The sequence below is a fragment of the Amblyraja radiata genome, chromosome 24, assembly GCF_010909765.2.
Source record: "Amblyraja radiata isolate CabotCenter1 chromosome 24, sAmbRad1.1.pri, whole genome shotgun sequence".
Classification (NCBI taxonomy): Eukaryota; Metazoa; Chordata; class Chondrichthyes; order Rajiformes; family Rajidae; genus Amblyraja; species Amblyraja radiata.
This window is the reverse complement of record NC_045979.1, coordinates 31,980,889-32,008,856: the sequence shown is the minus strand read 5'-3', so window position 1 is coordinate 32,008,856 and position 27,968 is coordinate 31,980,889. Positions and strand designations below refer to the sequence as shown.

At 46.4% G+C, this 27,968-nt stretch overlaps 1 long non-coding RNA gene across 1 annotated transcript; it reads right to left on the bottom strand.

Moving 5' to 3' along the window:
* Positions 1-221: 221 nt before the first annotated feature.
* LOC116986978 lies at positions 222-27,170 on the bottom strand. The gene is made up of 3 exons (XR_004415608.1): positions 27,080-27,170; positions 27,023-27,026; positions 222-256 (listed from the first exon to the last, which is right to left on the bottom strand). It is a non-coding gene; the product is annotated as an uncharacterized LOC116986978 (long non-coding RNA).
* Positions 27,171-27,968: the final 798 nt, after the last annotated feature.

The window sequence follows — 27,968 nt, the reverse complement described above, 5'->3', positions numbered from 1 at the left end:
CCTGTCCCACATTCCCGAGTTACTCACGAACTCTCCCAAGTAGATTCGAACCCGGAGAATTACGGTACAATACAATATCGTTTAGTTGTCATTTGAACCTCACATCAAGTTCAAACGATAACCATTCGCAGGTACGCGGGGCTATTTGTTTTGCTCGTGGACATTTTTCAACATGTTGAAAAAACGTCCCGACTTACCTGATGCCCTGAGTTCCTACGGTTGGCATTACGAGCCGCTATGAAACATCTACGGACTCCTACGGGCTCGCTACCGACATTCCCCGACATTCCCCGAGTTCGAATCAAGGGGAAAACTCGGGAGAGTTCATGAGTAACTCGGGAAAGTGGGACAGGGCCTTAAAAGCCTCCTAAATGCCACTATTGGATCTGCTTCCATCACCACCCCTCACACTGTGTTCCAAATATCTACCACTCTCTCTGAAAAAAAACGTGTCCTGTCCATCTGTCTGTATATCAGTATATATATATATGGGCTGTAAGGCAGCAACTCTACCGCTGTGCCACCGTGACGCCCTGTCTTGTATTACGATCGTACGTTAACGCATTGTCTTTCCACTGACCGGTTAGCATGCAACTAAAGGGCCTGTCCCACCAGCATGCGGCCTAACGTGGTCCCTTGAGCCTTATGGCCTCGTGGGGCCGGTACCACTTCGATCGCTGGAGTTGTGCGGAGTTGGTCCCGACATCGCGCGGGGCTCCGAAAAACTGACATTGTCCGAAAATTCCGCGCGGCAATGGCCTGCCGGCACGCAGCCGCATTGAGGCCGTACGCACCTCCTCGACGGGCGTGCGCAGCGTCTTGACGGCGTACGCCTAGCGCGAACTTCCCGCGGACTTCGCTCGAACTTCACGTCAACTCGTACGGGATCACTCGACCTCCGCGGGACCCCCGTTTGGTCGTGCTTGCCGCATGCAGTCGCATGCTCATGGGACAGGCCCTTAAAGCTTTTCACTGTACCTCGGTGCACGTATAAACTAATAAACTAAACTAAACTCAACGAAGGTAGGTGCAAAACGTATCAAAGGGACCATTGTACCTTGGGTAATAATTGGCTGAGAGGAAAGAGCAAAGAGAAACAGTGAACAGTTGTTTTTCTGATTGGAAAGAAATATGCATTGGGATTTTCCTGAGGGATTAACATTAGGAAATTGGCTTTCTTGTCAGATGCGGTAAGCTTATTTTGGGTATAAGGAGTCGAGTTTTGAACTTCAATGATGAAAGAACACTTAGCAATGTAGGAAACAGGAAAAAAATGATAGCGGATTTCAGGAGCATGTAGGTAAACTGAGCAGAAATAGAGAAAGTGTAGGAAGGAACTCGACCCGAAATGTCACGTATTTCTTTCCTCAAGACATGGCGTCTGACCCGCTGAGTTACTCCATCGTTCAGAAATATAGAAAATTCAGCTTGAGGTGAGTGTAGTGTGGGGTAGTTCAGAAGGCAGAAAGCGTAGAGATAATAAGCAGCTGCTTTGAAAGGACTTGTGTAGGAGTTCATGCCCAGGGGAATCATTCATATTCAAAAGTCTGAAGGTGGTGGAGGAGGTTTATACTGCTTAAGAAAGTGTATTTTATGCATGGCTTTGTAAATAAGGGCACTGAGACAAAAAAGGAATAAGTCATGCTAATCCTAAAGCATCACACTGTCAGAGGATTGGCAGATTCAGAGGAGCTCCATAACAGTGATAACAGAGATTAGGTAAATGTCGAGAACCTGGAGATTTTAGTTTTAGTTATAGTTTTCGAGATACAGGCCCTTCGGCCCATCGAGTCCACACCGACCAGCGCACATGAACACTATCCTACACACACTAGGGACAATTTATTTAAGAAGGAACTGCAGATGCTGGAAAATCGAAGGTACACATAAATGCTGGAGGGGAAACTCAGCGGGTGCAGCAGCATCTATGGAGCGAAGGAAATAGGCAACGTTTCGGGCCGAAACGTTGCCTATTTCCTTCGCTCCATAGATGCTGCTGCACCTGCTGAGTTTCTCCAGCATTTTTGTGTACCTAGGGACAATTATACACACATACACCAAGCCAATTAACCTACAAACTTATACATAGAAACATATTAAATAGGGGCAGGAGTAGGCCATTTGGCCCTTCGAGCCAGCACCGCCATTCATTATTGATCATGGCTGACCATCCAAAATCAGTACTCCGTTCCTGCTTTCTCCCCATGTCCCTTGATTCCGTTAGCCCTCAGGGCTATGTATATCTAACTCTCTCTTGAAAGCATTCAAGTACATCTTTGGAGAGTGGGACGAAACTGGAGATCTCGGAGAAATCCCTGGGGGTTACGGGGAGAACGCACAAACTCCGAACTGACAGTACCCGTAGTCGGGATCGAACCCGGGTCTCCGGTGCTGCAAGCGCTGTAAGGCAACAACTCCACCGCTGCGCCACGGTGACCATCCTCGCACAGTTTAAGGATAAAGGGGAAATCCTTTAGGACCGAGATGAGAAAAACATTTTTCACACAGAATCTCTGGAACTCTCTGCCACAGAAGGTAGTTGAGGCCAGTTCATTGGCTATATTTAAGAGGGAGTTAGATGTGGCCCTTGTGGCTAAAGGGATCAGGGGGTATGGAGAGAAGGCAGGTACAGGATACTGAGTATACAAAGCCCTTAGGGCTAACGGAATCAAGGGACTTGGGGAGAAAGCAGGAACGGGGTACTGATTTTGGATGATCAGCCATGATCATATTGAATGGCGGTGCAGGCTCGAAGGGCCGAATGGCCTACTCCTGCACCTATTTTCTATGTTTCTATGTTTCTATGTAAGGATTGAGGCTGGAGCAAAAGTCGGGAGACTGGAGGGACATTTTAAATAATTAGATATTAGGAAATGAGTAAGTGGAGAAACTGTTTCTCCATGGGACCAGAGATCATGTATTGGCTAAAGATCTAGAGGAGATTTTTATTTCACACAGAATTCCAGAATACACTCACTGAAAAACAGCTGCTAAGCAGATTCTATGGGGCCAAGGAAAGAGCCTTCAAGTCGCGGCCCTGTTTCCACCAATCTTTCCACCACCACGCACAAGAAGCACAAGAAGCGGAAGACAGACACCATTGTGCAGATGCCGAGAAGTGTGTTCAGCTCTGGCTGAGCAACTTCTAATCTTGTGATGTGTACTCGATAAGAAGAAGCAGAGCAGATTCTATGGGAATATTGAACAAAGCTGCAGGATGCTTATTGACAAACTAATTACGGTGGAACCCACAGGCGTGCAATGGCGTTTATGAGGCTTTTAGATCGACCCATTGATATGCAGGGGATGGAGAGATATGGATCATGTGTAGGAAGGAACTGGAGATGCTGGTTTATCCCCGCAGATAGACAAAATGAGCTGGAGCAGCTCGGCGGGCCAGGCAGCATCTCTGGAGAACATGGAATAAGCTGAAACGTGGATAAGTCTGAAGAAGGGTCCCACCCCGAAAAGTCACCTATCCATGTTCTCCAGAGATGCTGCGAGACTTGCTGAATTACTCCAGCACTTTGTGAGCTTTTACATTTAGTTTTGTTTCGAGATGCAGCGTGGATACTGGCCCTTCGGCCCACCGAGTCCACACCGACCAGTGATCCCTGCACAGGAATGGGTGACGTTTCGGGTCGAGGCCCATCTTCATGTATTGAAGAAGGGTCTCGACCCTAAAAGTCACCTATTCCTTCGCTCCATAGATGCTGCCTCACCCGCTGAGTTTCTCCAAAAATTTTATCTACCTCCGATTTTTCCAGCATCTGCAGTTCCTTCTTAAACAGAGGTTAAGTTTAGTTTAGTTTAGATTCTAGTTGAGAGATACTGTGTGGAAAAACAGGCCATTCAGCCCACCTAGTCCATGCTGACCATCGATCACACCTTCACACTAGTTCCATGTTATCCCACTTTCTCATCCCCTCCCCTCACAGCTGGGGGCAATTTTACAGAGGCCCAATTAACCTATAAACCTAGACATCTTTGAGATCATCACTGAATCATCGTTGAATGTGGGAGGAAACCGGAGCACCCGGAGGAAACCCACGGATTCACAGGGAGAACGTGCAAACTCCACACAGATGGCCAGAAACATAGAAACATGGAAAATATGTTTCTATCATTCTTGTAAACCTCCTCTGGGGCCCTCACCAGAGCCAGCACATCCTTCCTCAGATATGGGGCCCAAATTTGCTCACAGTATCAAGAAGCATCTAGTTGGGTCTTAGCGAAGATAGGCAGAAAATGTTGGAGGAACTCAGCGGGTGAGGCAGCATCTATGAAGAGAAGGAATAGGCAACGTTTCGGGTCTACCTTTCTATTTTTCCAGCATCTGCAGTTCCTTCTTAAATAAATAGTTGGGTCTTAGCAATCAGTTTGCTTGCCGATGGGCAAAGGAAATTGGTCATCATAAGGATTAATGTCCCAGGTTTAAATGATAGCCGTGTGGGGCTGGTAGGAGATTGCATGGTGAACCACCCCCCCCCCCCCCCAAAAGAAAAGACATTCACTCAGACCTGACATTCCTTCTACCTGATGCTGTAGCCCCAAGCTACAGAAGCCTCCAACTGGAAAAGGTCAGGTTGAGGATGTCATTTTGTTTAAGAAGGAACTGCAGATGCTGGAAAATCGAAGGTAGATAAAAATGCTGGAGAAACTCAGCGGGTGCAGCAGCATCTAGGAACAAAGGAAATAGGCAACGTTTCGGGCCGAAACCCTTCTTCAGACTGATGGAGGATGTCATCTTCACAGGTTACTTCTGAACTATTATTATTGAACCACAACTGAACCAGGACTGAAACCCTGCAGTCGTGTGTTTTAAACTAATTTCCCAATCTACTGTAGGAAATTGAAAACAAACTGAAAACAAATGGGCTTTTATCGATTTTTATTCTCTGTTCTAATGGCTCCAATCATATTTCCACCGCTGCCTGTTGTAAACTCTAACCAGACTCATTGTAAAATGCAGATTGACAACCGTTTGTGGTTATTTTCAGCCCAGTTTCAAAAACTTTTCTTAATGCCTCCATTATCACGACTTTTTCCATTTGCAGTATCTTCATCTCTTTTATTATTTCTTCACGCCTGTCCTTTACTCTTTGAAAGGCGTTAGTCTCTACCCTGTCCCCTTCTCCTGCTCCCCTGACTATCTCCTTGATAGGAGATACAAAGCAATACACAGTTGCGCAGCGGTAGAGTTGTTGCCTTACAGCGCCAGAGACCCGGGTTCGATCCCGACCGCGGGTGCTGCCTGTGCGGAGTTTGCACGTTCTCCCCGTGACCTCGTGGGTTTTCTCCGAGATCTCCGGTCTTCGCCCACACTCCAAAGACGTACAGGTTTGTCCTTTCGTTGGCTTGGTATCAATGTAAATTGTCCCCTGTGTGTGTGTGTGTGTAATTAAGATAATGTTAGTGTGCGGGGATCGCTGGTCGGTGCGGAATCGTTGGGCCGAAGGGCCTGTTTCCGCTCCAGATCTCTAAACTACATAAGGAACTGCAGGAGGTACACATAAATGCTGGAGAAACTCAGCGGGTGCAGCAGCATCTATGGAGCGAAGGAAATAGGCAACGTTTCGTCCCGAAACGTTGCCTATTTCCTTCGCTCCATAGATGCTGCTGCACCCGCTGAGTTTCTCCAGCATTTTTGTGTACCTTCGATTTTCCAGCATCTGCAGTTCCTTCTTAAACATAAGGAACTGCAGACGCAGGTTTACAAAAAAAAAAAAAGACACAAAGTGCTGGAGGAACTCAGCTAGCCGGGCAGCATCTCTGGGGAACACGGATAGACTGGGGAAGGGTCCTGACCCGAAACGTCTCCTGTCTAGGTTCTCCAGAGGTGCTGCCTGACCCGCTGAGTTACTTCAGCACTTTGTGTCTATTTTCCTTGATACTGCGTTTTATATAAAAATATTGCACTTACATGTTTTAGTCTGAAACTTTGGATCTCTTTTGGATTCCAAACATATTAGCTGAACAGGGGTATCAGCATTTACCAGCATTTTTCATTCATATTCCAACAACATCTGTGCTCATTCTCACTGTAAGACCAAGATAGTAGGATCACAATAGACAATAGACAATAGGTGCAGGAGTAGGCCATTCGGCCCTTCGAGCCAGCACCGCCATTCACTGTGATCATGGCTGATCATAATAATAATAATAATAATAATGGATGGGATTTATATAGCGCCTTTCTAATACTCAAGGCGCTTTACATCGCATTATTCATTCACTCCTCAGTCACACTCGGTGGTGGTAAGCTACTTCTGTAGCCACAGCTGCCCTGGGGCAGACTGACGGAAGCGTGGCTGCCAATCTGCGCCTACGGCCCCTCCGACCACCACCAATCACTCACACACATTCACACACAGGCAAAGGTGGGTTAAGTGTCTTGCCCAAGGACACAACGACAGTATGCACTCCAAGCGGGATTTGAACCGGCTACCTTCCGGTTGCCAGCCGAACACTTAGCCCATTGTGCCATCTGTCATCCACATTCAGTTCCTGCCTTCTCCCCATATCCCCTGACTCCACTATCTAGAAGAGCTCTAAGAATTCCTCAGACTAACAACTCTCTGGTTGAAAAAGTGTTTCCTCATCTCCATTCTAAATGGCTTACCCCTTATTCTTAAAACTGTGGCCCCTGGTTCTGGACTCCCCCAACATCGGGAATATGTTTCCTGCCTCTAGCATGTCCAAACATAGAAACATAGAAACATAGAAATTAGGTGCAGGAGTAGGCCATTCGGCCCTTCGAGCCTGCACCGCCATTCAATATGATCATGGCTGATCATCCAACTCAGTATCCCGTACCTGCCTTCTCTCCATACCCTCTGATCCCCTTAGCCACAAGGGCCACATCTAACTCCCTCTTAAATATAGCCAATGAACTGGCCTCGACTACCCTCTGTGGCAGGGAGTTCCAGAGATTCACCACTCTCTGTGTGAAAAATAATAATAATAATGGATGGGATTTATATAGCGCCTTTCTAATACTCAAGGCGCTTTACATCGCATTAATCTTGTATGTTTCAATAAAATATCCTCTCATCCTTTTAAATTCCAACGTATACAAGCCCAGACGCTACATTCTATCAACATATGACAGTCCCGCCATCCTGGGAATTAACCTTGTGAACCTTCGCTGCACTCCCTCAATGGCAAGAATGTCCTTCCTCAAATTTGGAGACCAAAACTGCACACACAATACTCCAGGTGTGGTCTCACTAGGGCCCTGTACAACTGCAGGACCTCTTGCTGGAGACCTTGCTGGAGAGATCTGTTGGTAGGGCCAGAGTCTTGGGAGAAGATCTAGTAAGATTGAGATGACAAACCATTCTTCACTTAAGGGGGTGTTTTCATTGTAATTCTCTATCCAGAGGCCTCTGAATTCTCAATAGAGCACGTTCAGTACTTAATAAATAAGACACAAGGTGCTGGGGTAACTTAGCGGGTCAGGCAGTCTGAAGAAAGGGTTCGGCCCGAAACGTTGCCTATTTCCTTCACACCATAGATGCTGCCTCACCCGCTGAGTTTCTCCAGCATTTTGTCTACCTCCGATTTTCCAGCATCTGCAGTTCCTTCTTAAACAAGTGTACAGGTGATCGTTGGTCGGCACGGACTAGGCAGGCCGAAAGGGTGCTCTTGTTTGACCGATGGACTTTGCAGAATGACGGTGCCGATAGTACTCACAAACCACCCAATTGCTGAGTCAGCCTGTTCTGCCAAAGTTACATCTGGGTCCGCTCCAGCTGAGTTCCCAGACAACTGGCTTCCCATATGGTACCACAGATACAATGCTGTAATTAGCTTTGGGTTTTTTTTCCATTGCGTTTCCCTGCTCTGTTTCCTCAACCTATCATTGAAATTAAACCCAGCTTCAAATGTAACACGAACGAAAGATATAAGTTAAAGTAACAAATTTTATTGGGCATTAATTTATCCAGAAGCAAATTATATAAACGGCTCAATAGCCACATAAGCTGCTTTAGAAATGGATGTGTCTTCTGTATGCTTTAGTGATTTATCTTGTAAGAATAAAAAGGAACCAACAAGATGTTTCCATTTAAATTTCACTTATTAGTTGTTAATTTTTGATATTGAGCTCCTGCTGTTTTGAGCATTAAACATCAAAATCTATTATCTCTGACAGGCAATGCTTAATAAAACCTCTGCTGGTTTCCCACTAATTTTCATCTCTATTTAGTTTAGTTTAGTTTAGAGATGCAATGCGGAAATAGGCCCTTCAGTCCATCGAGTCCGTGCTGACCAGCGATCCCCGCGCACTGATACTCTCCTACACACACGAGGGCCAATTTACATGCCAAGCGAATTAACCTGCAAATCTGTACGTCTTTGGAGTGTGGGAGGAAACCGGAGCAGCCGGGGGAAAACCCACGCAGGTCGCGGGGAGAACGTACAAACTCCGTAAGGACAGCGCCCATAGTCTAGATCGAACCCAGGTTTCTGGCGCTATAAGGTAGCAACTCTACTGTTGCGCCACCGTGCCGCCATGCTGCCCTACGGCAAGATATTGAGTTTTCTACTAAATATTTCTTCCCACTTTACTCTGTTAAAGCCCTGTCCCACGGTACGAGTTCATTCCAAGAGCTCTCCCGAGTTTGCCCCGATTCGAACTCGGAGATTTAGCGTAATGGCCACTTGTCGGCTCTCGTGGACATTTTTCAACAAGTCTTCCCGTGCTTACCTGCCGTTAGCGAGTCTCCCCGAGTACCTGCAGTTAGCGTTACGAGCCGCTAAGAGACGTCCCCGAGCTCCGACGTACCCGCTACGTTCATTCTCCGTGCTTACCACGAGTTCGATTTTTTAAAAACTCGGGAGAGCTCTTGGAATGAACTCGCACCGTGGGACAGCGCTACTATGCTCACTGGTCTACAGTTCCTAGGCTTATCCTTGCAGCCCTTCCTAAATAGAGACACAACATTAACCACCCTCCAGTCTTCTGGCACCTCACCCAGCATGGACTAGATGGGCCGAAGGCTCTAAAACTAAATTAATAATGTCATAATTCACAATGCTACACTTGTTATCGCAAATGACAATAAATTTGTATTGTTATTGTATAAATAAGGGACGACAGATGGCACAATGGGCTAAGTGTTCGGCTGGCAACCGGAAGGTAGCCGGTTCAAATCCTGCTTGGAGTGCATACTGTCGTTGTGTCCTTGGGCAAGACACTTCACCCACCTTTGCCTGTGTGTGAATGTGTGTGAATGTGTGTGAGTGATTGGTGGTGGTCGGAGGGGCCGTAGGCGCAGATTGGCAGCCACGCTTCCATCAGTCTGCCCCAGGGCAGCTGTGGCTACAGAAGTAGGTTACCACCACCAAATGTGACTGAGGAGTGAATGAATAATGCGATGTAAAGCGCCTTGAGTATTAGAAAGGCGCTATATAAATCCCATCCATTATTATAATTATAATTCACTCGTTTTTCCCCAATCTTGCCATTTATTAGAGTGAAAAATGTAGATGTGGATAATCAATTAACCCTCAATGTAAATAATTGTGTACACTGGGGCATTGATGCTATCTCCTAGATTTCTAATCTCTTGTTATTTTGGTGTCCTTGGTTAAGCCATTCCACCAATAGCTACTACACCATCAATAAGACTTTGTCATTGGAGTTGCCTCTCTATACGCCACTCTCCTTTGAAGCGTTCCTTAAAACTCACCACGTTGACCAACCTTTTGTTCAGCTGCCATCTTTTTAAATGTCTTAGTTCCAGACTTTCTTTGAAAATGCTTTTTAATTTAGTTTAGAGATGCAGACCCTTCGGCCCGTCGAGCCCGCGCCGACCAGCGGTCCCCGCTCATTAACACCATTCTACACACAGTGGGGACATTTTTTTTACAATTATACCAAGCCAATTAGCCTACAAACCTGCACGTCTTTGGAGTGTGGGAGGAAACCGAAGATCTCGAAGAAAGCCCACGCAAGTCACGGGGAGAACGTGCAAACTCCGGTACCGACAGCGCCCGTAGTCGGGATCGAACTCGGGTCCCTGTCACTGGAAGGCGCCGTGCTGCCCACCTGCCACCTGCGTTGTCGATGCTTTGGCATTATAAATTCAATTTAAATTCATTTTTAAGCCTCGATATCTTTCAAAGACTTAATACTTGAGCAGTACAAGATGCAGCTGAATATGTGGCGACTCTTTGGGCACTGCCTCGGAAAAAACGCACTGTTTTTACACTACAATCGTTGCACTATTGTACGAATGTATGCTTGTGCTTATGTATATAATTCTACAGGATTGTACACAAAACAAATCACTTCCCTGCATCTAGGTACACGTGACAATGGAGTACAAGTGAACTATGCATAGGAAAGAACTGCAGATGCTAGTTTTAATCCTAGGTAGACACAAAACGCTGGAGTAACTCAGCGGGACAGGCAGCGTCTCTGGAGAGAAGGAATGGGGTGACATTTCGGGTCGAGTCCCTTCTTCAGACTGAAGGTAGACAAAAATGCTGGAGAAACTCAGCGGGTGAGGCAGCATCTATGGAGCGAAGGAATAGGTGACGTTTCGGGTCTTGACCCGAAACGTCACCTATTCCTTCGCTCCATAGATGCTGCCTCACCCGCTGAGTTTCTCCAGCATTTTTGTCCACCTTCGATTTTTCCAGCATCTGCAGTTCTTTCTTAAACACTTCTTCAGGCTGATGCCAGGGAATAAAATGCAGCCGGAGAAAGTAGGACTGGTCGGGGAACTGGGAAGGGGGAGGGGATGGAGAGAGAGGGAAAGCTAGGGCTACTTGAAGTTAGATAGACTATTGAACCATATTGAACATTGTCCCTTATGCCCCTGTCCCACTTAGGAAACCTGAACGGAAACCTCTGGAGACTTTGCGCCCCACCCAAGGTTTCTGTGCGGTTCCCGGAGGTTGCAGGTGGTTGCCGGAGGTTGCAGGTAGTGGAAGCAGGTAGGGAGACTGACAAAAACCTCCGGGAACCTCCGGGAACCGCACGGAAACCTTGGGTGTGGCTCAAAGTCTCCAGAGGTTCCCGTTCAGGTTTCCTAAGTGGGACAGGGGCATTACTGTATTAGTTGTGTCTCACTGTGGCAACAAAGATGGGATTTAATTGACTTTAAGGTTTTAATGCTCTAGCTTTCTGGCTGGATAATAGCAGTTGCAATGACCACTGAGGATGCCTAATGGTTAACAGGTGAGAATGATCGTACCAGAGTGAAATATGTAGCGTGTGGTGCTGATGTTGAAAAAAAATCAGAATGGTGAGTTCACTATTCAAGATCTTAGACACTGCTATATCTGGATGACTCATAAATCTGACTGCCATGTTGCCAAAAATGACAGGACTTACCATTCAGCCTCTGGAGCCAGCTCCATTTCCGAATTTGATCGCGCAAAGGGTGGTGGGTGTATGGAACGAGCTGCCAGAGGAGGTAGTTGAGGCAAGGACTATCCCAACATTTAAGAAACAGTTAGACAAGTACATGGATTAGAACCCTTCAGTCTGCAGTGGGACTCCCGATTGCTGTTGTCAGCTACCAAACAAGATCCCTTCCCTGTTCTGCTTTTCAGTCACTTTGCGTCGAATTTGCAGCGAAAATATACGGCCAGCTTCCTGCCTTCCACAGAGGTCTCATAGAGGTGTATCAAATCACGAGAGGAATAGATCGGGTAGATGTAGATTGCCCAGAGTAGGTGAATCGAGGACCAGACGTCATAGGTTTAAGATGAAGGGGAAAAGATTGAATAAGAATCACACACAGAGGGAGGTGGGGGTATGGAACGAGCTGCCAGAGGAGGCAGTCGAGGCTTGAACTATCCCAACAACAGTTAGACAGGTACATGGATAGGACAGGTTTGGAGGGACTTGGGCCAAGCGCAGGAAGGTGGGACTAGTGTGGAGGGGACATGTGGGCTGGTGTGGGCAGCTGTTTCCACGCTGTATGACTCTATGACTGCCCTTCGTTTCACAATTTCCTTATCACTGCTCCCTGTCTCCTGATCCCTGACCTCTCTTTGACTTAAAATATTTTGATCAAAAATCGACAGTCGAAAGAGCGAAAACCCAGTTACGTGCTACTGTTTTCGTGAAAGAAATCGTCCTAAATCCACTTCAAATTGGCCTGCCTCTAATTCTAACACGGCCTTCCATTTTTCTGTTTTTCCCTCCAGTGTAATTAGTTTTTTTTCTGTATCGATCCTGTTCAATAGAGTGTGCGGGAGGAGGAGGGAGACAGATGGAGCAAGAGAGAATACTCCTCCATCATCCCGCATACTCATTCAGGTCACTCCTCAATCTTCCACACTCCGGAGAATACAAATTAGGTTATGCAACCGGCTCTTATAATATTATCCTTCAATCCCTTTTGTCCTTTTGGTGAAACCTTCTTGGTGAGAGAGATTTCCTCAAGCACAATACTCCATGGGTGTCCATTGATCATCGTCTGTGAAGTGACGCATTACATCTTCACATTTAGATCCTATCCCCTTGTGACAAAGACCAGCTATCAATTAACTGGTCCGTAAAGGTTTGATCATTTTTCATGTGTGCACTAACTTTCAGCGACTTGCATGCGGGCATGTAAATCAATTTCTGCTGCGTCCCCCCCATCTTTCATGGGTAAAATAAGGTTAGATTTCTCCTGATATAAATGTAGGTGAAGAAGCGTCCCGACCAGAAAGGTTGCCTATTCCTGGTCCCCTAGAGATGCTGCCTGACTAGTGGAAGATAAAGGGCATATCCCACTTGGGCGTCATTTGTGCGTCATTTACGTGACGTCATTTACGCGTCACGACGCACGCGTCGTGATGTGCGCATGGCGCAGTCATGGTGGCACAGCGGTAGAGTTGCTGCCTTACAGCAAAGTGCAGCGCCAGAGACCCGGGTTCGATCCCGACTACGGGTGCCGTCTGTATAGAGTTTGCACGTTCTCCCCGTGGGTTTTCTCCGAGATCTTCGGTTTCCTCCCACACTCCAAAGACGTACAGGTTTGTAGGTTAATTGGCTTGATAAAAATGTTAAATTGTCCAAGTTGGCGATATGCAGAGTACTGCCCTGCCGACTACAAAATTCAGAAGGTTGGTGAGGCGTAGTGGCGTAGGCAGTGACGGGCGCTCGCGCGCGGCGCCCCAGGATTTTGGGATTTACGAAATCCTCGTGCTCCACCTGCGTGACGCGCAAATGATGCCCAAGTGGGACAGGCCCCTAAGTCACGAAATGCTGGAGTAACTCAGCCAGCCAGGCAGCATCTCTGGAGAGAAGGAATGGGTGACGTTTCGGGTTGAGACACTTTTTCAGACTGAGATTCAGGGAGGCACAGAGATAAGGAAAGGGAAGGTGTGAAAAGGAGACATCAAAGGGGATGGGGTTTAAGGGAAATGTAGAATACATTATAGTTAGCTAGGAGAAGGTGACAACGAAGCGTACAAAGATAACATTTAATCAGGGGGATAGTCAGACTGGTCGGAGAACTAGGATGGGGGGAGGGGGTGGAGGGAGAGAGAAAGCAAGGGTTACTTGAAGTTAGAGGAGACAATATGCCAACCATACTTCAATACTTTGTGCCTTACTCGAGATCTCAGCATCTATAGTTCTTTGTGCCTCCTTTGCATTTCAGCTTCTTGTATTGACAATGGCTGACCTCAGACTTCCCTATTTTGAAATCCACCAATTATTATTTTCCTTCTCACTCAGTCGATACCTCTCTGTGGCACATAGAGCAGTACGGCGCAGAAACAGGCCCTTTGGCCCATATTCCGTGCCAAACATGTTGCCAAGTTAAACTAATAAACTGTACCTGGTGATGCTCCACACTCTTCCATTCCCTGCACATCCCTGTCCTTACGTATAAGTAGGAAGGAACTGCAGATGCTGGTTTAAGCCAAAGGTAGACACAAAATGCTGGAGTAACTCACAGCAGGACGGGCAGCATCTCTGGAGAGAAGGAATGGGTGACGTATCGGGTCTGACGAAGGATCTTGCTTGACCCAAAACATCACCCATTCCTTCTCTCCATAGATGCTGCCTGCCCCGCTGAGTTACTCCAGCATTTTGTGTCTACCTTCGATTTAAACCAGCATCCGCAGTTCTTTCCTACACATTAATGTTATGCTCCCTAGTCCTTGACATTTCCAATTTGGGAGAAAGGTTGTGATACTGCAACAAGTTTACTGAGTTCCACTTAGTTTATTTCAGAGACACAGCGTGGGAAGAGGCCCTTCGGCCCACCGAATCTGTGCCGACCAAAAATCACCCGTACACGAGTTCTATCCTACACGCATGGAGAAAGTTGTACGGAAGCCAATTGACCTACAGACCTGCACCTGTGTAGGAAACCGGAGCACCTGAAGAAAACCCACGCGGCCATCGGGAGAACGTACAAACTCCGCAGAGACAGCAGCCGTAGTCAGGATTGAACCTGGCACTGTAGGGCAGCAACTCTACCGCTGCTCCTCTGTGTTGTCGCTTGCTCATAGAAACATAGAAACATAGAAAATAGGTGCAGGAGTAGGCCATTCAGCCCTTCGAGCCTTCACCACCATTCAATATGATCATGGCTGATCATCCAACTCAGTATCCTGTGCCTGCCTTCTCTCCATACCCCCTGATCCCTTTAGCCACAAGGGCCACATCTAACTCGCTCTAAAATATAGCCAATGAACTGGCCTCAACTACCTTCTGTGGCAGAGAATTCCACAGATTCACCACTCTCTGTGTGAAAAATGTTTTCCTCATCTCGGTCCTAAAAGATTTCCCCCTTACCCTTAAACTGTGACCCCTTGTTCTGGACTTCCCCAACATCGGGAACAATCTTCCTGCATCTATCCTGTCCAACCCCTTAAGAATTTTGTAAGTTTCTATAAGATTCCCCCTCAATCTTCTAAATTCTAGCGAGTACAAGCCGAGTCTATCCAGTCTTTCTTCATATGAAAGTCCTGACATCCCAGGAATCAGTCTGGTGAACCTTCTCCGTACTCCCTCTATGGCAAGAATGTCTTTCCTCAGATTAGGAGACCAAAACTGTACACAATACTCCAGGTGTGGTCTCACCAAGACCCTGTACAACTGCAGTAGAATCTCCCTGCTCCTATACTCAAATCCTTTTGCTATGAATGCTAACATACCATTCGCTTTCTTCATTGCCTGCTGCACCTGCATGCCTACTTTTAATGTTCAAAAAGGAACTGCAGATGCTGGAATATCGAAGGTACACAAAATTGCTGGAGAAACTCAGCGGGTGCAGCAGCAACTATGGAGCGAAGGAAATAGGCGACGTTTCGGGCCGAAACCCTTCTTCAGACTGATGGGGGGTGGGGGGGGGGGGGAGAAGGAAGGAAAAGGGGAGGAGGAGGAATACCCGAGGGCGGGCGGATGGGAGGGTGGGAGGAGACAGCTAGAGGGTTAAGGAAGGGGAGGAGACAGAAAGGGCTAGCAAAATTGGGAGAATTCAATGTTAATGCCATCCGGAATTTAATTTTAATGACTGCCTACTTTTAATGACTGGTGTACCATGACACCCAGGACTTGTTGCATCTCCCCTTTTCCTAATCGGCCACCATTCAAATAATAGTCTACTTTCCTGTTTTTGCCATCAAAGTTTGCTTCTAATATTTTTGCTTCTTGCTTTTTGCTTCTAATATTTTACACTGAACTATCGAATGCCGGCTATAACTCAAGTTGGACAGGGTTCTTAGTCAATGCCCTATCCACTACCCACTGATTATAAGAAAGTATCTTGATGTTTTTATGCAGACTGTCAGAATTGAATATTCGCAATGCAGCTACACAAAGAGCAAAGGTTGCTGCAATGTTCTTTAATTTCAAACTTCTAAGAGCATCTCTTCTGGATGTCATTTCCCTTACCAGTCAACCTTATGGCCTATCTGAGTTAGATTGCCAATTAGCTGTGGACTTATTGTCAGTCTTATACCGCAGCTGCTAATCCAGTGGGACCCGTGTCAAATCCTTGCCGTTATTTCCCCCCTCATGCTCTTGCAGATTCCAGTAAAGCTACACATTTAGCCCTGCAAACCTGACCGAGTTTCCAACCTGGATTTTAAACTGTGACCTGAATGTTAATTTCGAACGGGAGAATGTTTCGTTCCACTGAAGGCAACGGAAAATGTTGCATTAAGAGGTCTGAAGCTGGCCAATCAATTTTCCAGCTTAATCAATATTTCTTTCATTTAAATTTCAAACTGATACCAACAATAACTTTCCTATCGGAATGTGTCAAGTTTCCCAAGAGGCCAATTCCTATGAAGATGCCAAGTTATTGATTGTAGATAGACTCAAAATGCTGGAGTAACTCAGCGGGTCAGCCAGCATCTCTGGCGAGCAGGAATCGGTGACGTTTCGGGTCGGGACCCTTCTTCAGACCCAAAGTGATGCCTATTCTTTCTCTCCAGAGATGCTGGCTGAGCCGCTGTGTTATTCCAGCGTTTTGTGTTCACCTCCGGTTTAAACCAGCATCTGCAGTTCCTCCCTGCACAGACTGATTGTAGATGTCATCGATGCTCATCCCAGTAAGTTACAACGAATAAACGTGCATTGTTTTTGTGCACTGGAGCGCTGGAGATGGCGGGGGAGATCTGATAGATGTATGTACAACTATGAGAGGCACAGACAGGGAGACAGGTTCTCTGGATGCTTTCAAGAGAGAGCTAGATAGGGCTCTTAAAAATAGCGGAGTCAGGGGATATGGGGAGAAGGCAGGAACGGGGTACTGATTGGGGATGATCAGCCATGATCACATTGAATGGCGGTGCTGGCTCGAAGGGCCAAATAGAAACATAGAAAAATAGAAAATAGGTGCAGGAGTAGGCCATTCGGCCCTTCGAGCCTGCACTGCCATTCAATATGATCATGGCTGATCATCCAACTCAGTATCCTGTACCTGCCTTCTCTCCATACCCCCTGATCCCTTTAGCCACAAGGGCCACATCTAACTCCCTCTTAAATATAGCCAATGAACTGGCCTCAACTACATTCTGTGGCAGAGAATTCCAGAGATTCACCACTCTCTGTTGAAAAATGTTTTTCTCATCTCAGTCCTAAAAGATTTCCCCCTTATCCTTAAACTGTGACCCCTTGTTCTGGCCCACTCCTGCACCTATTGTCTATTGTCTATTGTCTATTGAGACAGTCAGAACCTTTTTCCAATGGTAACGTCAAAGACCACAGGGCACAACTTTGCTTTGAGGGAAACATAGTTTAAAGGAGATGTCCTGGCATAGACACAAAATGCTGGAGTAACTCAGCGGGACAGGCAGCTTCTCTGGAGAGAAGGATTGGGTGAGGTTTTGGGTCGAGGCCCTTCTTCAGACCAAGTTTGTTCACACAGAGAGTGGCGGGTGCATGGAGCGTGCTGCCGGGGGTGGCGGTGGAGGCAGATACAATAGTGGCAATTAAGAGGCTTTCAGGTGGACACATGGGTAGATGAGACTAGTTTATTTTAGCACCATGTTCGTCAGACGTTGTGGGTGGAAAGGACTGATCCTGTGGTGTATTGTTCTACACCGATGATAAATGCAAAATGCTGGAACAGAAACGGATAGAAAAGGGAAAAGTGAAAGCATTGGTGGTAATTTGACAGGGTGAGTCCCATCGAATGCGAAGCAGTAATGTACTAACATCTATGCACTGATTATACACTGTCTGGCAGAATAAGGCAAGCAAAAGGATAAAGGTAGACACAAAGTGCTGGAGTAACTCAGCGGGTCAGGCAGCGTCTCTGGAGAAAAGGAATAGGTGACATTTCGGGTCAGTTTGAAGAAGCGTTACGACCCACAACGTCAGCTATTTCTGTTCTCCAGAGATGCTGCCTGACTCGCTGAGTTATTCCAGCATTTGGTGTCTACCTGCGGTGTAAACTGGCATCCGCAGTTCCTTCCTGCACGTTTTGTATTGGCGGCCACGGTGGCAAAGCGGTAGAGGTGCTGCCTTACAGCGCCAGACACGCGGGTTTCGAATCCGTCTACGGGTGCTGTCTGTACGGAGTGTGCACGTTCTCCCCGTGACCACACGAGTTTACTCCGAGGTCTTCGGTTTTCTTCCACATTCCAAAGACGTACAGGTTTGTAGGTTAATTGGCTTGGGTCTGAATACTTGGTATAAGTGTAAATTGTCCCTAGTATGTTATAGAAACATAGAAAATAGGTGCAGGAGTAGGCCATTCGGCCCTTCGAGCCAGCACCGCCATTCAAAATGATCATGGCTGATTATGGTGTTATTGTGCGGGGATCGCTGGTCAGCGCAGACTCGGCGGGCCAAAGGGCCTGTTTCAGCACTGTATCTCTAAACTAAACTATGTTTTACAGTTCAGAAGAGTGATATTTGTCTCATTGATCTTGCAACTTGAAAACAATTGTTAGTCTTTCTTCTAAAAGCATTTAACACTGTTCTTTTCCATTCTTTCAAATTTGCATCGATCGATACTCAACATATATAGGATGTAGGAGGGAACTGCAGATGCTGGTTTAAACCAAAGATCGACGCAAAAAGCTGGCGTAACTCAACGGGACAGGCAGCATCTCTGGAGAAAACGAGTACGTGACATTTCGGGTCTGAAGGATCGAGACCCGAAACGTCACCTATTCCTTTTCTCCAGAGATGCTGCTTAAGAAGGAACTGCAGATGCTGGAAAATCGAAGGTACACAAAAATGCTGGAGAAACTCAGCGGGTGCAGCAGCATCTATGGAGCGAAGGAAATAGGCAACGTTTCGGGACGAAACCCTACTTCAGACTGATGGGGGGTGAAGAAGGGTTTTGGCCCGAAACGTTGCCTATTTCCTTCACTCCAGAGATGCTGCTGCACCCGCTGAGTTACGCCAGCTTTTTGCAGCTCCAAACACATATATCTTGGGCAATATGTCTAGGCTCTAATTGCAACAGCGTATATCACAGATTGAATCTAGGATCCACAGACTTCTCATTTAGATTGTCTATCCTTTAAATTAAGTCCATTCCTCAGAGATATTGGAATATTAATATGCAGAGACTACTGTTTCACTGGAAGCTGCATGAAATCAGCCAATTATATATGATAGGCACCATCTGATTTTTTATTACAGCTACTGCGGGGGGCCTGAGTTGGCTTTGGATGAAGAGTAGAGTTACTAGAATGGCATCTGCTTAAAAAGACTAGATTAAGGGAAGGGATGAGATAGCGGAGAGCAAATCACAAAGTGCTGGAGGAACTCAGCAGGTCAGACAGTATCTGGAGTTGGTGAGGATTCAGGTCAGGACTCTTCTTCAGACTGAGGAAGGGCCCCAACCCGAAAGGTCGCTTGTTGGCCCATCGAGTTCATGGTGACCATCGATCATCCATTCATACTAGTTCAAGTCAAGAGTGTTTCATTGTCAATTGTACCGAAACGGAACAAGGAAACTCTTGCTTACGGCACCACAGCAGATATGTAAAGAAAATACTCTGTAAACACCATAACAAACAACAAGAAAATTGTATATATATATATATATATATATACATTCATAAAGATACAGTTCTGTGTTCATATATAAAAATATCTATCTATCTATCTATCTATCTATCTATCTATCTATCTATCTATCTATCTATCTATCTATCTATCTATCTATCTATCTATCTGTCTGTCTGTCTGTCTGTCTGTCTGTCTGTCTGTCTGTCTGTCTGTCTGTCTATCTATCTTTCTATATATATATATACACAGAAACTGGAATAACACTATATATATAGTGTGTGTGTATATATATATATATATGTGTATATATACACATACAAAACTTTATATATAATTTTATATATTCATATATACACATAAATACAGAACTTTATATTTATAAATAGATATATATTTATATCTAAGAAAGAACTGCAGATGCTGGTTTAAATCGAAGGTAGACACTGGAGAAGGAATAGGAGACATTTTGGGTCTCGACCCGAAACGTCGCCCATTCCTTCTCTCCAGAAATGCTGCCTCACCCGCTGAGTTACTCCAGCCCTATTTATATTTATATATATGTATGTATATATGTATGTGTATATATATATTCCAGTTTCTTAACCCTTCCCTTCACACTCAGTATAATTTACACAGGCCAATTAACCTTCCAACCTGGATGCCTTTGGGATGTGGGAGGAAACTGGAGCTCCTGGAGGAAACCCACGTGGCCACAAGGGAGAACGTACAAAACACCACACACAGAACATCCGAGGTTAGTCCGAAGAAGGGTCTCGACCCGAAACGTCACCCATTCCTTCTGCTTGCCCCGCCGAGTTACTCCAGCATTTATGTGTCTACCTTTGAATTAAACCAGCATCTGCAGTTCTTTCCTGCAAATCTGAGGTCAGGATCAAACCCGGGTCTCTGGCGCTGTGAGGCAGCAGCTCTACCCACTGCGCGAGTGGGCCGCCAACTGCCGCCCTCGTGGCCAATGAAAGCTTTAAGAAAATCCCCTTTCGTTAAGAAAATGCGAAGCAGGAAACACAGCGCAAAGTTTGAATAAAACATTTTCTTCTTAAACTAAAATTGCCTTCTGCTTACTGCGCTGATCAACATAAGGAGGAACGGTCATGACAACACCCACGTTCGGGGCAGTGATTGGCATGCTGAATTTTAAACCATGATAAAAGTCGAATCATGCTGTCAAAAATCAAATAGACGTACACTGGAGGTCCTTTAGAACATTCCCAAAACTGTCACAGTGACTGTCGAGGAAATGAGACAGAGCTTAAAAGGAACAAATAAATATTTAAATAGCTATGGGGGGAAAAGAAAACACTTGACAGGTAATTTCTATTCCACTGCTTTTAGTTATCTATCTTGTCAAATTAGATGCATATTTTATGCTTTCTTTTTTTAGATGACTGTAATATATTTTTATAAGTTCTGTGCCGAATTGATAGGATGTGATGTTTTTCTAAAGGGTGCAATCTGCAGAGACAACTGGGAGAACTTTGACACCAACCACCATTAGAGCAGTCCAAAATTTTGACTGAAAATGATTAGGCGTTCAGATTTGAAAAAAAAAAAAACAAAGAGAATATTAAATCTAATTCAATTTACACTTATAAATCCGGGCGATGGAGCATTGAGAGGGTGTGGGCGGGCAGATGGAGCTAGAATCTGAAGCAGTTTAGTCTGGTTTAGAGATGCAGCATGGATACAAGGCCCTTCGGCCCACCGAGTCTGTGCTGACCAGCGACCCCCACATGCTGACACTATTCTGCACACACTAGGGACAAATTACAATTTTGACCAAGCCAATTTGCCTACAAACCTGTACGTCTTTGGAGTGTGGGAGGAAACCGGAGCACCCGGAGAAAACCCACGCAGGTCAAATGTACACACTCTGCATAGACAGCACCCGGAATCGGGATCGAACCCAGGTTTCTGGCACTGTGAGGCAGCAACTCTACCGCTGCGCCACTGTGGTCAAAGAAATTCTAGAAGATTTCATCACATAACCTCTAACACCAAAATCCCACCATGGGGTGGTAACCTGATTATTTATGTGACAACTCCCACCCGATCTTCTGCAGCTATACAGGGCCCTAGTGAGACCACACCTGGAGTATTGTGTGCAGTTTTGGTCCCCTAATTTGAGAAATGACTTTCTTGCTATTGAGGGAGTGCAGCGTAGGTTTACAAGATTAATTCCTGGGATGGCGGGACTGTCATATGCTGAGAGAATGGAGCGGCTGGGCTTATACACTCTGAAGTTTAGAAGGATGAGAGGGTATCTCATTGAAACATATAAGATTGTTAAGGGTTTGGACACGCTAGAGGCAGGAAACATGTTCCCGTTGTTGGGGGAGTCTAGAACCAGGGGCCACAGTTTAAGAATAAGGAGTGAGTCATTTAGAACGGAGACGAGGAAACACTTTTTCTCACAGAGAGTGGTGAGTCTGTGGAATTCTCTCCCTCAGAGGGTGGTGGAGGCAGGTTCTCTGGATGCTTTCAAGAGAGAGCTAGATAGGGCTCTTAAAAATAGCGGAGTCAGGGGATATGGGGAGGAAATGGGAAAACTGACTGATTGGGGATGATCAGCCATGATCCCATTGAATGGCGGTGCTGGCTCGAAGGGCCAAATGGCCTACTCCTGCACCTGTTGTCTATTGTCTATATAACCCTCTGCATCCCTTTCATACTTAAATGGGAGCTAAATGGGAGTGGTTGACAATGGCCGCTCCATCACAGGTACTGACCTCCCCAGAATGGAAGAGATCTACAGGAGTCGCAGCCTCAAGAAGGCAGCCAGCATCATCAGAGACCCACACCACCCTGGCCATGCTCTCACTTCACTCCCTCCATTTGGAAGTATGTATAGGAATCTGAAAACCAAAGCCATCAGGCATACGAATAGCTGTTTCCTTTCCCAACAACCACCAGGCTCTTAAACACCAGCGTTGGTCGGCACTGGGCCTATACTCGCTGGAGTTTAGAAGATTGAGGGGGAATTTAGAAGAATGAGAAGAGTGAATCATACATAATAGCGAAAAGGCTTGGATAGAGTGGATATGGGGAGGATGGGCGATGATACAAGTGGGAGAGTCTCGGACTGGAGGTCACAGCCTCAGAGTTAAAGGACGTTCTTTTAGGAAGGAGGCGAGGAGACATTTATTTAGTCAGGGTGGTGAATCTGTGGAATTCAAGGCTGTGGAGGCCAAGTCAGTGGATATTTTTCAGGCAGAGATAGATAGATTCTTGATTAGTACGGGTGCCAGAGGTTAGGGGGAGAAGGCAGGAGAATGGGGTTAGGAGGGAGAGATCGATCAGCCGTGATTGAACGGCGGAGTACACTTGATGGGCCGAATGGCCTCATTCTACTCCTATTCCTAATGACCTTATGACCACACTAACCTCAGAAACTATGATCATCTATGGGCCGTGTCTTTGGTTGAACTGGCGACTGAGTTAATTTTGCATTAGTATGGCGGTTATTAATTTATTGATTTTTTTCATTTATTATATATTATATATTGTCTGCGTGCATTGTGTTTGCAGGCCAGTTACGTTGCTGCAAGTAAGAATTTCATTGTTATGTTGTCGGTACATATGGCAATTAAACACAATAGGACACAAATCGAGTCAGACAGCGGGTCAGACAGCATCTCTGGCGAACATGGAGAGGTGACGTTTTCAGGGCGAGAACCTTCCTCGGACTGATTTTAGGAGAAAAAGCTAGAAAGGAGGAGAGGCAGGACAAAGGGGGGCAAGTCAGTTCTTGTCTCTGCTTTTGACAATTAAACACTCTTGACTCTTCAAGAGACGTGTTCAAAATCTGTGTAGGAAGGAACTGCGGATGCTGGTTTAAACCGAAGATAGACACAAAAAGCTGGAGTAACTCAGCGGGACAGGCAGCATCAGCAGTTCATGATGTGTTTAGTTTCCAGTTCATTAAAACATGTCCAGTGCCTGCACACATGCCACCGAACAGAAGATAAAATAACAAAGAACTTCAGCAATAAAGAGGTCCCTTGAAATCCAGCATGTTAACAGCTCAATATCTATGTTTTCCTAAAATAGGCAAATTAAAGGCAATTTGTTTCAGGTTCTCAATGGGACTTAATCATCGAGTTCTCAGGCAGAGTAATTCCTACCTGCTTTAATCACAGTCAAAAGGGATTAATGTCTCCTTTATACCCTATCTTGGCCCAGTGGTCCCTCAGATTTCATCGAGCGGAGTCAGGGGATATGGGGAGAAGGCAGGAACTGATTAGGGATGATCAGCCATGATGATCACATTGAATGGCAGTGCTGGCTCGAAGGGCCAAATGGCCTACTCCTGCACCTATTGTCTATTGACTTCTTTTTAAGGGCGGCACGGTGGCGCAGCGGTAGAGTTGCTGCCTAATGCCCCTGTCCCACTTAGGAAACCTGAACGGAAACCTCTGGAGACTTTGTGCCCCGACCAAGGTTCCCGGAGGTTGCAGGTGGTTGCCGGAGGTTGCCGGTAGTGGATGCAGGTAGGGAGACTGACAAAAACCTCCGGGAACCGCACGGAAATCTTGGGTGGGGCACAAAGTCTCCAGTGGTTTCCGTTCAGGTTTCCTAAGTGGGACAGGGGGCATAACAGCGCTTACAGAGCAAGAGACCCGGGTTCGATCCTGGCCACGGGTGCCTGTCTGCACGGAGTTTGTACATTCTCCCCACACGGGTTTTCTCCGAGATCTTTGGTTTCCTCCGCTCGCAGATTGTTACTTTGCGAGCGTAGCACCAAGGCACATTCCTTGTATGTGTAATTACTGGGCCAATAAACGTATTCATTCATTCATTCACTCCAAAGACGTACAGGTTGGTGGGTTAATTGGCTTGGTATAAATGCAAATTGCCCCTAGTTGTGGTTAGGATAGTGTTAGTGTGCGGGGATCGCTGGCCCTGGTGGGCAGAAGGGTCTGTTTCCGTGACGTATCTCTAAAGTAAACTAAACCGATGCACACGCACGGCGCACTCAGCTGCAGTTATGATGGCTGATTAAACTGGGCAGTATTGACCCACTGGGAAGCAATGCTGGATGGTGTTTGATTAACAATGTTTGAACAGAGAACTGCCACAGTCACGACCTAGGTGAGCAGCAATGGGTCTCTCAGGACCAGAAACCATCCTCTGCGATTTATGATGCTATCTGACACTGAAGCCAGCTTGTCAAAGTGCCACGTGTGTGCGAATTTCAACCGTGCGTGTGCGGCCTGCCAGCCACATGAGCCTCAGGTCGGAACTGCTGAGTGGATCCCTGTTTCAGCATTAGATGAAGGGCCAGACTCTGCAGGTGCTGATACAGGAGAGATCTTGGAGACACAGAGAGACAGGATACAGGAGAGGGTGCCACGGTGGCTCAGCGGTAGAGTTGCTGCCTCACAGCGCCAGAGACCCGGGTTCGATCCTGACTGCGGGTGCGGTCGGGCCGAAACGTTGCCTATTTCCTTCGCTCCATAGATGCTGCCGCACCCGCTGAGTTTCTCCAGCATTTTTGTCTACCAATAATTTAGTCCGGATGATTTCATGCGGCATTGAATGGGGACTAAGTAGATTTAAGGAGCCAGGACGAGCAGGGTGGGACGAATACCCCCCTCAGTCTGAAAACAGGACCCCACCTGAAATGTCACCAAAGATGCTGCCTTTTAGTTTAGTTTAGTTTAGAGATACAGCGCGGAAATAGTCCCTTCGGCCAACCGGGTCAGCGATCCCCGCACATTAACACTAACCTACACACACACACTAGGGATATTTTTTACATTCACCAAGCCAATTTACCTGTACCTGTACGTCTTTGGAGTGTGGGAGGCAACCGAAGATCTCGGAGAAAACCCACGCAGGTCACGGGGGGAGAACGTATAAGCTCCAGACGTACCCGTTTTGGGGATTGAACCTGGGCCTGCAAGCGCTGTAAGGCAGCAACTCTACCGCTGCGCCCTCGCGCCTGACCTGCTGAGTCTCTCCAGCGCAGTGCCTTTTTTTTTTTGCATCTGCAGTTCCTTGTGTTTCATCTCCAGCTGTGAAGATGGATAATTGTTAGGCGGGCTCACAAATTGAATACAAGTGAATTTTGCTTGGTAAGTGGAACTCACAACACATACTTAATAAAGCATGTCAGTTCATTAGAAAATAATAGTTGGGGGGCATAATAAATAGCACATCAGGAACTGAGTAATTTCATTTTATTTTGTACATAGATCCCAGCCTGCGATACCAGTTTAGACACTCTCCCGCAGGCTGGATCAACATAATTTACAGTCCTGGCTCACATTCTCCGTGTCTAAACGTGGCTCCTCACTGCACGGTGGTGCAGCGGTAATGTCGCCGCCTCACAGCGCCAGAGACCCGGGTTCGATCCCGACTTCGGGCGCTGTCTGTACGGAGTTTGCACGTTCTCCCCGTGACCTGCGTGGGTTTTCTCCGAGGTCTTCGGTTTCCTCCCACACTCCAAAGACGTGCAGGTTTTCTAGGCTAGTTGACTAGGTATAAATGTATATCGTCTCTAGTGGGTGTAGGATAGTGTTAATGTGCGGGGATTGCTGGTCGGCGCGGACTCGGTGGGACGAAGGGCCTGTTTCCGCGCTGCAGCTGTGAACCAAACCACAAAAAAAGATGCAAGGAGCAAGAATCTTTGGAACCCAGAGCAGGGCTAATTGAAAAGTGAACGGCCTGTATAGAGTGGATGTGGAGAGGATGTTTCCGCAAGTGAGAGAGTCATAGAAAATAGGCACAGGAGTAGGCCATTCGGCCCTTCGAGCCAGCACCGCCATTCAATATGATCATGGCTGATCATCCAAAATCAGTACCCCGTTCCTGCTTTCTCCCCATATCTCTTGATTCCTTTAGCCCTAACAGCTAAAGCTAATGCCCCTGTCCCACTTAGGAAACCTGAACGGAAACCTCTGGAGACTTTGCGCCCCACCCAAGGTTTCCGTGCGGTTCCCGGAGGTTGCAGGTGGTTGCCGGAGGTTGCAGGTAGTAGAAGCAGGTAGGGAGACTGACAAAAACCTCCGGGAACCGCACGGAATCCTTGGGTGGGGTGCAAAGTCTCCAGAGGTTTCCGTTCAGGTTTCCTAAGTGGGACAGGGGCATTAGTCTCTCTCTCTTGAAAACTGGATGTAAGAATTTCATTGTTCTATCTGGGACATATCTGGAACACATCTGTTCTATCTGTGACATATGACGAGAAAACACTCTTGGCATTCTTGATTCTTGAACTGAATGTTTCCCTTCCCTCCCTCTTCTCTCTTCCATATTGTCACTCTCTGAGTTTTTCATTCTCTTATTGTTAAAATTATAAGTTTGGTTGCCGCCGCTGGTAATAATTATTAAAGGGCCTGTCCCACTTTCACGACTTAATTCAAAACCTCTGCCAAGTTTAAAGGACTAATCTACCAACTCCTACGACCTTCCACGACAATGTTCACGAACTCCTACGAGTATGTCTACGAATTCCCACGACTATTTCGATGCCCTCCTTACGAGTAATTTGCAATTTTCTTTCACCCCGACCATTATTTTGCTCGTGGACATTTTTTATCGGGCTGGAAAAAACGTCCCGACTTACCTGATGCCACGAGTACCTACGGCTAGCATAACGGGCCGCTATGATACATCTACGAACTCCTACAGACTCATTACGAACATTCTGGGAGTTTGAATTAAGGGGAAAACTCGGGAGAATTCGTGAGTGACTCGTGAGAGTGGGACACAGTCGGCCCTTAATTCACCCCCGATTTTTTGAAGTAGGAACTCTGCAACTAATAACTATATTCCACACAAGTTCTGACCTTTGCACTCTCTTGAAAATGTACTCTTAACTTCCCCTGTGCGTTAGCTGCAGTCTATCTTTTGTTCTTTAATACCTGATCTTCTTTCCTTTGTATTGAACCTCTTGGATATCAGGACGACTGAATAATGCACAGATTGGGATGACTAGCGCTTCAGTGCTTGTGAAGATGATGAAACAGACTCAGTCATTGAGGGGTATCAAAAGAGGATTGCATTGGCGAGAGAGATTATTTCCAGGCGTATGGGGAATGGGAATCACAAATACTTGTTTAGATTAGTATGTGTAGGCAGGAACTGCAGATGCTGGTTTAAACCGAAGATAGACACAAAAAGCTGGAGTAACTCAGCGGGACAGGCACCTTCTCTGGAGAGAAGGGATGGGTGACATTTCGGGTCGAGACCCTTCTTCAGGCTTGTCAGGGAAAAGAGAAACGAGAGATATCGACGATGATGTGGAGAGATAAAGAACAATGAATGAAAGATATGATGGCTGAAAACGAGAAACGTGACTTGGGTGAGGGAGGGATTGAAAGAGAGGGAATGCCAGGATTACTTGAAGTTAGAGAAATCAATAATCATACCACTGGGCTGTAAGCTGCCCAAGCGGAATATGAGATGCTGTTACTCCAATTTGCGTTTAGCCTAATTCTGACAAAGAAGGAGAACGTATATACTCCGTACGGACAACCCCCGTAGTCAGGATCGAACCCGAGTCTCT